Source organism: Trachypithecus francoisi, unplaced genomic scaffold (genome assembly GCF_009764315.1).
Source record: "Trachypithecus francoisi isolate TF-2019V2 unplaced genomic scaffold, Tfra_2.0 Lachesis_group1, whole genome shotgun sequence".
NCBI lineage: Eukaryota > Metazoa > Chordata > Mammalia > Primates > Cercopithecidae > Trachypithecus > Trachypithecus francoisi.
In genome coordinates this window covers 160,216,828-160,229,744 of record NW_022681454.1, presented here as the reverse complement: position 1 = coordinate 160,229,744, position 12,917 = coordinate 160,216,828, and positions in this window count along the sequence as shown.

The following is a 12,917-nucleotide window of genomic DNA, read 5'->3' as shown; positions in this document are numbered from 1 at the left end:
GAAAAAGTAAATGATACACGTTTACATTTTTGAAATGTCAATCAATCGAAACTGACACTTAGTGACGATGATGCTTGAGATAGTTTGGGTATTTGTCCCCCCCAAATCTTATACTGAAATGTGATCCCCAGTGTTGGTGGCAGGGTCTGAGGGGAGGTGTTTTGGTCATGGGAGAGGATCCCCCAGGAATGCTTGGTGCCCTCCTCAGTAATGAAAACACAGAAGCTCTGGTGGTTGAAGAGTCTGAGACACCTCTACTCCCACTCCCTCTCTTGCCATGTAACATACCTCCTCCCTCTTGGCCTTCTGACTTGAGGAAAAGCTTCCTGAGGCCCCACCAGAAGAAGATGCCAGTGTCGTGCTTGTATAACCCGCACAACCATGAGCTAAATACATTTGTTTTCTTTATATATTACTCAGCCTCAGGCATTCCTTTATAGCAATGCAAAACAGACTAACACAGTATTGAACTTAAAGCACCTATAATAATTATGCTCAAGAATGAACTGTAGTCCCCCCACTTACTTGTGATTTCACTTTCTACAGCTTCATTTACTCACGGTAAACCACAGTATGAAAATATTAAGCGGAAATCTCAGAAATAAAGAATTGGTAAGTTTTACATTGTATGCCATTCTGAGTAGTGAGATGAACTCTTGCACTGCACTGCACCATACCACCCAGGACATGAATCATCCCTTTGCCAGTGTAAATAAAAGAAATTTTATTTTCAGATCTACAATAATAACAAATCTTCTGTCCGTGAAATCATAAGCAGTATATCGTTATAATTGTTCTATGTTATTATTAGGTATTGTTGATAAACTTTTACTTTGCCAAAAAATTAAACTTTATTATAGGTATGAATGTATAAGAAAAAAAATCTCAGAAGTATCTCCGAATAAAAATTATATGGTATTCTGTGGTATTTAATGAAGTTTGGTGGTAGAAAAATAATGTCATTTAAATGAAAGATTAAATTTTTGATACCATTGTGGGTCAAACAATTGCTGGCAAAAAGTATAATTTGTCAGTCTTGGTATCAGCCCAAATTCTCAGACAACATGGGAACCTATGGATTAACATAAAAGCACAAAACGAAATACATGTGTCTGTCCATCAACAGCTAGACTGCAGCCATGACTCAGAGCCATAAAACCATGCTATGCCTTGATTCTTAGCACTCTTTCATAATAAATATTTGTTGTTTTAAGGTAAAAACTGCTGGGGCAATGTGTTTCATGCCATATAATACGTAAATCTATTTTTATTATGAAATACACCATAAATATTAGGCTATTATAAAGTGGAAAGTAAAAGGACGGTGTTGAAAATCTATTTAATATAATTTTCCAGATCCGTTTAACCATGGGTTTACTGCTTTATGTTGCTGATGGCCCCCTAGGAACATCATGTAGCACTAACCACAGGCGTAGGCCACAAAGGGGGGATTCCATCTTAACAGTTTTTTAATGAGTTTTCGTTTGTCATAGTTTTATACATCTTAACATTAGATTACTTTTATTATTTAGCTCCATTTATTATGAAATTTTGATTTACAATCTCATTTTGCAGAAAAGGATTCATTTTCACTTTTTGAAATTTTGTGGTTTTGATATTGGCTGCCCTTGCCTTTATTCCCACATTCCGACATGAATCGGTTGGGGAGTATCTCAGAGCTTCGTATGATCTCATTAGACAGTTTGTTTTGTTTCTGCTCCCTCCCTAGATTCTATATGCATTTTTTCACCCATCTAAATCTTTTTTTGATGTAAGCTATACCTTAAGAAACTATCAACAACAACTTCAACTTTTTTTCCAGACTTCTTTCACAATGGGGAAAGCCTTCCCTGAGTGCTTAAGTTTAAGAAGTGAGCCTGGGGCAGGGCGCGGTGGCTCAAGTCTGTAATCCCAGCACTTTGGGAGGCCGAGACGGGCGGATCACAAGGTCAGGAGATCGAGACCATCCTGGCTAACACGGTGAAACCCCGTCTCTACTAAAAATACAGAAGCTAGCGGGGCGAAGTGGCGGGCGCCTGTAGTCCCAGCTACTTGGGAGGCTGAGGCAGGAGAATGGCGTAAACCAGGGAGGCGGAGCTTGCAGTGAGCTGAGATCCGGCCACTGCACTCCAGTCCGGGCGACAGAATGAGACTCCGCCTCAAAAAAAAAAAAAAAAGAAGTGAGCCTGGATCCAATCTCCTGTTTCTCATGAAGCGCTTTCTCTGCCTCACAGGAACTGATTTCTCCACAAATATTGCAGCCTCCAGTGGCCATATAATTTATCAACTAAACCAGAGTGAAAAGGGACAATATTAATAATTGTGGGTAAAAAACAACTGTAGACTTAGACTGTCTCAAGCAAATCAGCGCCTAGGGACAAACATGAATACCACATGGTGGCAGGGCCTGTCGGCAATGTTTTTAGTTTTAGTTTTTGTGTTTTTTTGTTTAAAAAAAAAACTTATTTTCCTTCATCTCTATATTTAGAAATTGATGAGGGCATATCAAACTTGATTTCAGGTTAAATGATTGCTCAGTTTTACCTCTTAGCTTCAAATTTTATTTGTTTTGTATTACTACACTAATTCAATCTGAGTTTCGCATACTGCCACGTGCATTTCTTATGCTGTTCCATTTAATAAAAGGTTTTATTATTTGTTTTAACTTTTGAATATTCCCTACTACTCTAAATCACATTGGAATAACTAGGAAAAAGAATTGTACACAAAGGATAGATAATTTTTGAGCAGTTTTCCATAAAAACATGTGCAAGAGGGAAATAACTTGCAGGTTACTGTTGCTCAAACTCTGCACATTACAAATGAAGTCTTGACTTCAAAATAGGCCTTGGTCAGCTCCTGGGAGATATCTTCCAAGCCCTTAGAATATTGTGCCTGATAAAAATGTTTTGTTTGCCTAAGGTTTTGTAACATGCATTACTAATTTGATCAGATAGTCATGGGTCCTGGAAATCATTCTTGGAGAAAGGAGGAAATACAGGACATGAGGACATGCAGTCAAGCAATACAATAGAAGGATTGGACATCTGATAGGATTAAAAACGGCCAGAATGATAATATAGAGGAAATAAATAGAAAAATGAAAAGTGTAGGTTAGGCTGTGATATTGGAGATTAAGATTTTGGAAGTGGTGGATTTTCTGGCAGTAAAGGATTCTAGAATATGACCAGGATAATGATCAGTTAAGAAAGGAGTAAGGACAACATTATTATACAGGATATATAGTTACTGTTACACAGGATATATAGTGTAGTTACTGAACGGCCAGGGTGTCAGACGACGTGTAGATGTACATGCTGAGTACAAGTTATTCAAGAGTAAAGGTATATTTACCCTGTATCCTCCTCAGCCCCATTACTGCACATGCTTCAAGGAAAGTGATGTTTTTTCATTTTTCCACCATTTTAAATATTGTGGTTTAATACATATAACATAAATTGTACTATCTTAGCCATTTTAATTATATAGCGCAGTGATAATAAATACATTTATAAGGAGCAGTCATTACTACCATCTATCTCCAGATATCTTCATCTTGTAAAATTAAAAGTCTATATTCATTAAACAATAACTCCTCATTTGCCCCTCCTCCCAACTCTTGGAATCTACCATTCTACTTTCTGTCTCTATGATTTTGAATACTGTACATACTTCATAGACATGGAAGAAAACAGTATTCATTTTTGTGTATGCATGTGTGTGCCTGGCTTGTTTCACTTAGCATAATGCTCTCAAGTGTCTTCCATGTTGTAGTGTATGTTAGAATTTCCTTCTCATTAACGCTGATTAATTTTCGATTGTATGTATCTATCACATTTTCTTGTTTATTCAGTGATTAACATTTGGGCTGCTTCCATGTTTTAATTATTGTAAATCATGATGCTATTGATATGAGGGTAAAAATATATCATTGGGATGCTGGTTTCAATCCTTTGGGGCATATATCCAGAAGTAGAATTATTGGACCATAGGATAATTCTATTTTTAATATTTTGAGTAACCACCATACTCTTTTCTACAGTGGCTGTATCATGTTTCATTTCTACTAACAATGTGCAAAGGTTACAATTACTCCATATCCTCACCAACACTTGTTATTTTATGTTTTTGATAGTATCTATCCTATGTGTGTGAGGTGGTATCTCAATGTAGTTTTGCTTTGCGTTTTACTAATGTTGAGCATCTTTTAGTGTGTTTATTGGCCAGTTGTACTCATTTGTGTATCTTCTTTAGAGAAACAGCTGCTCACATCCATTTCTCATTATTGAATAGGCTTGGGTTTGTTGTTCAGTTAGGTGTTCTTTATGTATTCTGGATATTAATCTCCTGGATTTATATGATTTGGAAGTATTTTCTCCCAATTTGTGCATTGCCTTTTTACTCTGTGAATAGTGTCTTTTGATGCACAAAATTTAAAATGTTAATGAAGTTCTATTTGTCTAGCTCTTTTTTTTGTCACCTGTGCCTTTGGTATTATATTCTGAAATTATTGTCAAATCCAATGTCATAAACTGTTTGCCCTATGTTTTCTTCGAAGAGTTTTTAGTTTCAGGCCTATAATAGGTCTTTGATACATTGTAAACTAATTTTTGTGTATGATATTAGGTAAGGGTCTAAATTTGCTATTTCACATGGGGGTTGTTTATTCATTTCCAATTCAGAAGCCCCCCACCTGTTTTTTTCCTTGACTAATTGCTCTGGCTAGAACTTCCAGCATTATATTGAATAGAAGTAGAGAAAGTCGGCATCTTTTTCTTATTCCTGAGGCTAGAGGATAAGTTTTTAGTCTTTAACCACTGAGTGTGATGTTCACTGTGGGTGTTTTGTTGTTGTTGTTGTTGTTTTTATCTGGTCCTTTTATGTTGGAGAAATTTTTGCTATTTCTAGTTTATTGAGTGCTTTCACCACTAAAAAACTCCTTTACTTTTATATATATAAAAAAAGTCATGAATTTTGTCATATGCCTTTTCTTTTTTTATTATTATTATTATACTTTAAGTTCTAGGGTACATGTGCACAACGTGCAGGTTTCTTACATTTGTATACTTGTGGCATGTTGGTGTGCTGCACCCATCAACTCGTCAGCACCCATCAACTCGTCATTTACATCAGGTATAACTCCCAGTGCAATCCCTCGCCCTTCCCCCCTCCCCATAATAGGCCCTGGTGTGTGATCTTCCCCTTCCCGAGTCCAAGTGATCTCATTGTTCAGTTCCCACCTATGAGTGAGAACATGCAGTGTTTGGTTTTCTGTTCTTGTGATAGTTTGCTGAGAATGATGGTTTCCAGCTGCATCCATGTCCCTACAAAGGACACAAACTCATCCTTTTTTATGGCTGCATAGTATTCCATGGTGGATATGTGCCACATTTTCTTAATCCAGTCTGTCACTGATGGACATTTGGGTTGATTCCAAGTCTTTACTATTGTGAATAGTGCCACAATGAACATACGTGTGCATGTGTCTTTATAGCAGCATGATTTATAATCCTTTGGGTATATACCCAGTAATGGGATGGCTGGGTCATATGGTACTTCTAGTTCTAGATCCTTGAGGAATTGCCATACTGTTTTCCACAATGGTTGAACTAGTTTACAATTCCACCAACAGTGTAAAAGTGTTCCTATTTCTCCATATCCTCTCCAGCACCTGTTGTTGTTTCCTGACTTTTTAATGATTGCCATTCTAACTGGTGTGAGATGGTACCTCATTGTGGTTTTGATTTGTATTTCTCTGATGGCCGGTGATGACGAGCATATTTTCATGTGTCTGTTGGCTGTATGAATGTCTTCTTTTGAGAAGTGTCTGTTCATATCCTTTGCCCACTTTTTGATGGGGTTGTTTGTTTTTTTCTTGTAAATTTGTATGAGTTCTTTGTAGGTTCTGGATATTAGCACTTTGTCAGATGAGTAGATTGCAAAAATTTTCTCCCATTCTGTAGGTTGCTGGTTCACTCTGATAGTAGTTTCTTTTGCTGTGCAGAAACTCTTTAGTTTAATTAGATCCCATTTGTCAATTTTGGCTTTTGTTGCCGTTGCTTTTGGTGTTTTAGACATGAAGTCCTTGCCCATGCCTATGTCCTGAATGGTATTGCCTAGGTTTTCTTCTAGGGTTTTTATAGTATTAGATCTAACATTTAAGTCTCTAATCCATCTTGAATTAATTTTCATATATGGAGTAAGGAAAGGATCCAGTATCAGCTTTCTATTTATGGCTAGCCAATTTTCCCAGCACCGTTTATTAAATAGGGAATCCTTTCCCCATTTCTTGTTTCTCTCAGGTTTGTCAAAGATCAGATGGCTGTAGATGTGTGGTATTATTTCTGAGGACTCTGTTTTGTTCCATTGGTCTATATCTCTGTTTTGGTACCGGTACCATGCTGTTTTGGTTACTGTAGCCTTGTAGTATAGTTTGAAGTCAGGTAGTGTGATGCCTCCAGCTTTGTTCTTTTGACTTAAGATTATCATGGCAATGTGGGCTCTTTTTTGGTGTCATATGCCTTTTCTACATCAATTGAGATCACCATCCTTCAGTATATTAATATAGCATATTACACTGATTTTTTTTTTTAATATTGGATTACCCTTACATTGCAGAGTAAATCTCACTTGCTCATAATGTATAATCACTTTAATATTCTGTTGAATTCAGTTTGCTAGTATTTTGTTGAGGATTTTTTTTTTTTTTGAGATGGAATCTCGATCTGTCGCCCAGGCTGGAGTGCAGTGGCTGGATCTCAGCTCACTGCAAGCTCCCCCTCCCAGATTTTTACGCCATTCTCCTGCTTCAGCCTCCCGAGTAGCTGTGACTACAGGCACCCGCCACCTCGCCCAGCTAGTTTTTTGTATTTTTTTGTAGAGACGGGGTTTCACTGTGTTAGCCAGGATGGTCTGGATCTCCTGACCTCGTAATCTGCCCGTCTTGGCCTCCCAAAGTGCTGGGATTACAAGCTTGAGCCACTGCCCCTGGCAGAGGATTTTTGTGTCAATATTCATAATGAATATTGGCCTGCAGTTTTCTTTCCTTGTAATGTCTTTGTCTGGCTTTAATATCCAGTTAATGAGTAGCCTCCTAGAAGGAGTTAGGAAGTATTCCATCCTTTTCAATTTTTTGGAAAAGTTAGAGAAGGATTAGTGTTAGTTCTTTAAATGTTTGGTAGAATTCACTGGAGAAGCCACCAGGCACATGGCCTTTGTTTGTCAGGGAATTTTTATTTACTGATTTAATCTAGTTTACTAGTTGTAGGTCTATTGCTTTTATTTAATATTAATTGTTTTATTCTGATTTTCTATTTATTTGTGATTTAGTTTTTATAGTTTTGTGTTTCTAGGAATTTTTCCATATAAATCTAGGTTATCCAATCAGTTGATATGCAGTTTTTCATAGTACTGTCTTATAACCCTTTTAATGTCTGTAGAATTGGTCATAATGCCCCTACTTTCCTTTCTGAGTTTAGTAATTTGAATTTTCTCTCTTTTTTAGTCCATCTAGCTAAAGGTGTTTTTTTTTTTTTTTTTGGTCGTTTTAAAGAAATAACTTTTTATTTCATTGATTTTTCTTTTTATTTTTTTTCCAGTCTCTATTTCATTTATCTCTGCTCTTTTTTAAATTACTTCTTTGCTTCTGTCAGCTTTGGTTTTAGTTTGTTCTTCTTTTCCTAGATCCTTAAGTGGTAAAGCCAGATTGTTGATTTGAAATATTTCTTATTTTTTAATGTGCTTATAGCTATAAATTCCCTTTTAGTATTGCTTTCTCTGCACCCTTAAGTTTTAGTATGCTGTGTTTTTATTTTCATTCTTCTCTAAGTATAAAGAGAAAAATGAAGAGGGGAAAAGAGAGCACCAGTCATCTAAGTTACCTAGAAGGGACTTGTGCTAGAATGAGGAGGCTTGGAATAATGGATGGAGGTGCAACAACAATGGCCATTCATTTCTTAATCTGTACCTCTATCATTAGAAACAGCAGTCAGCAATCAGAGCACAAATCCCCAAGATTGGTAGGGCAGGCAGAATTGTTTTTGCCCACCCTGCTTGTGCAAGTTGAGTGCAAGCTGCTCCAAGAATATATGCATGGCTGCCTGCGATGGTACTGAAGGATGGGGAACCATAGTTATTGTGTTAAGAGCTGAAATTGACTGAAAATTACTACAATTTACCATCCAAGCCTTCCCCTGGAAATCACAAGCCTTTGATAGTCTCTACGGTTCCAAATATGGTCACATATCACTTACCAAAGGGGATACATTTTAAGAAATGCATTCTTAGGCAATTTTGTTATTGTAAGAACATCATGGAGTGTACTTACACAAAGCTAAGTCGTATAGTCTACTATACATCTAAGCTATATGGTATAGCCATTGCTACTAAGGTACAAAACTGTACAGCATGTTACTTTACTAAATACTGGAGGTAGTTGTAGCACAATGGTAAGTATTTGTGCATCTAAACATATTTAAATGAAGCAAAGATGCAGTGAAATCTATGCAGTCTGTCATTGACTGAAACACCATTATGTACACATGATTTTAGTTACCTTAGACAGATTCCACCACAGCAATTTTGATCCAGGTGTGGATACAGATAACTGGTACTTCTCACTCTGCCATTTTCCCAGAGTGCTCTGCCTCTTTCATTTATTCTTTACACCATCAAGTTCCTGATACAGACTGTGCATCTAAATTGAAAATCATTGTATGTATTGAAGGAATTGACATTTTATATGACAGCAAATCAAGAGTAATTTTTTTTTTTAATCCTATTAAGATTTCCCTTTCAGGAAAATTGGAAGACCCACTGCTCCTAGTCTTTATAGTTTTTTTTCTCAGCAATTACTGTTGCTATTCTTCCAAATACATAAATTTTCACATCAAAAGGTCCCTCGTCAATATAAAAATATACTTTTAATAGATGAAGTCTCTACTTCTTTCCTTTCTCTCTCCATGTCTCTTTCTTTTACTATTACACACACACACACATACACACACACACTCACTCACACAATCCCCAGTAATGCTTTGATTCTTCCAAGTTAAGAAGGTGATAACTGTATAGGGCAGAAGTCGGCAAAAGATTTTAAGGCCAGATGGTAAATATTTTAGGCTTGTGAACTACCAGTTCTGTTGCAGCTACTCCTCAGTTTTAGGGAAAAATCAACTGTAGACAATACTCAAATCAATGAGTGTGGCTGTGGATCAATACAACTTTATATACAAAACTAGGTGAAAAGTTTGAAGGCCTATGTTTAGTGACTCTTGCCCTAGTGCGTTAAGAATTAAAAAGACAAAAGGAGTTAAATGCTTAAATCACTGTTTATAGTGCTAAAGTGTACATATTCAGTAGAATTTGCCTATGGTGGTATTTTCTTGTTTCTAGTTTCACATTTGTTAAAATTTGAACTTTTTCATGGTACTTTAAAAAATAATTTCCATCAATTTGGATTTCAAAGATCTAAGTCAATAATTGACTCTCATTAAATTCTGTCTCTGTTTTACTTTATTAATACTTTATATGATTAGTGCTTATTATCGTATAATGCAACTGCTTTTATATTACCATGGAGTTATTGTTATATGTCTTTATATAGCTACATGTAACTATACCTACATCTCTCTATTTTGAGAAGTGATATCTGTCAGCTTTGCATAAGATTTTCAAGGGTATTAAAGATACATTATTTTTAAAAATTCCTCCACAGAATTTTTGAATTTCAGATATTTTAAGAGACTATTAAAGGGAAACAAATAATTGTTTATAATTATTTAAAATAAATTAATAATGTCTTAGGTTTATATTATGGCCATCTGTTGATCCTCTTTTGGAAAATAGCATTACAAATTTTCTCTCAAAAATATTAAGTAAGACTTCAGGGTGTATACAAGATTTTAAGTAATGACTAAAGTCTTTATTTTTTGTAAAGTCTAGGTTTTCTGTAACTTCCATAAGAATTAATGTTTATATTTTGGCAGGAGGTTGACAACTTACATGTTAGTTAAATCAAGTAAAGATCATTTCTTCCCATTTTAATTAATCCAATTCTTCCTGCTGATAGAACACAAGTCAGGGATCTTCACTTGCTTTTCTGTCTCTTGTATCTTTCAGTCATAAAAATTAACAGAGGGGCAGAAAATAGCAAGATGTTTTGTAAGGTTCTTGATTCTCACCAAATGAGAATTTCTAGCAAAATATTCATTTTAGATAAAACTGAAAGATATTAAAAGTGAAATTATGAATAGAGGAGCAGAAGAGATTCTGATGAAGAAATTGCTGAGTTATTTTGCCAATCTCAGTGAGAGAACACTAAATGTTTAATGGCATTATAATGATGATAAGCTTAGAATTAGCTTGCTTCAGCAGTGTTCATGCCCAGAGAGAATAGTTGATGCACTTTAAAATGTCATTTAAATAGGATTTACATAGATAGGGATAGTTAGATACACATATAGATATCAACTAATATTTGTTTTGCTTTGACAATTGCTTATTACTGCAATCTATGACAACACACATAAGAATATATTAAAATATTTTTCACAGCCATTGAAAAAGGCAAATGAGTCAGTTGCCATGGGATTTTTAATTAAAAAATTGATGACCAAATCCAGGCATGTTAATATTTTAAATTATTATTTTTCTAGATTAGACAATTTTATAGTCTAGAGTGTTGACCACTACATGATACATCCAGTGAATATTAGATAATTTTAACAAATTGAGGATATAAATGAAAAGAAGCAGATCTTCCATTGTTTGTGATTGCATAAAAGAATATTCAGATGTTAGATATCTAAGTCAGATAAGGCTCTATCCCTAGAAAAACAAGTAACAGAGAAGTCTGTTCCTTCGGTCACATGGAGCTTCACAATTTCATATAACTCAAGTTTAATTGTACTCTTTTGCTATGAGTATCAGGTCTCTGAATTAGCTAGTAGTAATAACATCCAGAATCCTGGTTAAACATGTTTTATCTAGAAAATTACTATCAATACCCACATATTTTTATGCAGCAATAAATCATTCAATACAAAGCACAAACTCTTGATCATTTAATAAACTATTGATAATGAACTTTGTAGTGTTTCAGGCTACCTTTCTTATCAGACCTAATATAACTTCAAATAAGCCAGTTGAATTCAGATAAATCTAGAAAGAAAATATATTTTCCCAGCTCTGATGGAGCTCTAGTGTTATGCCCAGACCGTTTATTCCCCGAAGAAGACCACCAGAGTCCAGAGTCAAAGCCAAGCGGCAAGGATCTTTACTGCAAGTTCGAACTTGGTCCCTCTGCTCCATAGCATACAAGAGGGCCCCGAATGATGCATGTGCTCGCTTTTTATAGCCCGATGTAAACAGGATATGTAAGGTTACAGAGAAACAAGGGAATTCTTTGGGTTACAGCATTACAATTGGTTAACATTTTAAGTTACACATTTAGCAGTTTTTTTATTGGTTCCCGCGCTTTCAGTAAAACCACTCCACAAACAGTTGTGACCTTATCGGGGACTCTCCAGGTGGTGTTTTTCTAAAGTTGAGACAAATGGAGGAAGGTTTGCACTGGGCCCAGGAAGTTGAGACAAATGGAGGAATGTTTGCACTGGGCCCAGGAAGTTGAGACAAATGGAGGAATGTTTGCACTGGGCCCAGGAAGTTGAGACAAATGGAGGAATGTTTGCACTGGGCCCAGGAAGTTGAGACAAATGGAGGAATGTTTGTACTGGGCCCAGGACTGAGATATATGGAGGAATGTGTTTGTACTGGGCCCAGGACTGAGATATATGTTTGCTTTCTTACACTAGGTAATAGTAATTGACAGAGAAACATTATTTCTTAACTGTGTTACCATAGCTAATTGCAGTTTTCTTTTATCTTTCATGCATTTATAGACATCTAATCATTTAGCAATTATTTTTTTTCCTTTTTTAGACTAAGTTTTATACAGAACATAACAGTTATTTCATACGGTGAGGTCCTGGAGCTGAGCTGGATATTCAATGTATTAAAATGATCATATCACAAAACTAGCAAAGTCCTTCATATTCCAGCCTTACCCGCTCCTCATCAAGAGTACATGTTTTTAATAATGCAAGACTCCAGATAAAACGAAGTGAAAACTCACAGCTCACTTTGATTTGAAGAATTTATTATCAAAACATCATTTTAAATATTTAAGAAGGAATGGCAAAACCACTGAAACCCTCTACGTCTTCTGGGCTGTAACTGTCAATTTTTGCTAGTTCGTTTTATTTTTTAGCAGTGGTTTGCAAACACTATTTCAGAACGGATATGTTTGTCTCTTGGAGAGAACTAATTATCTGAATAACGCCTGAGACAGGAGCCAGGTGACTCTTCTGTTATTGACACGGTGAAAAATAAAACAAAAAGCGAACACAGCATTTCTTGGATGGTGGCTTGTTCTTAGTCCGTGGATTGATCAGATCTATATTTACATGGAAATTGCTGGGGATGAATGTTTGTGACTTTATTGCATGACAAAGCCAGGATAGTAGTGCTCTCCATTCAATTTTCCCAAGGAATGGCTGGGTGCGGTGGCTCACTTCTGTAATCCCAGCACTTTGGGAGGCCGAGACGGGCGGATCAAGAGGTCTGTCTTCATAATTAGAGTGCATTTCTTATAAATGACATATAGTTGGGTCTTTCCTTTTTGGATCCACTCTGACAGTCTATCTTTCAATTGGTGTATTTAGTCTATTTATGTTAATAGTGAATATTGATATAATTGCAGGACTCTCTATCATAGTTGTTTTGTTTTCTAGCCTTTGCCCTTATTTTGTGTTTCTATTTTTTTGTCCTTCACTGTTTTTCAGTTGTATTTGTTTTCATTTGAGCATTTCTTATGGTTCTATTTTCTCTTTTCTTAGCATATCAATTATATTTATTTT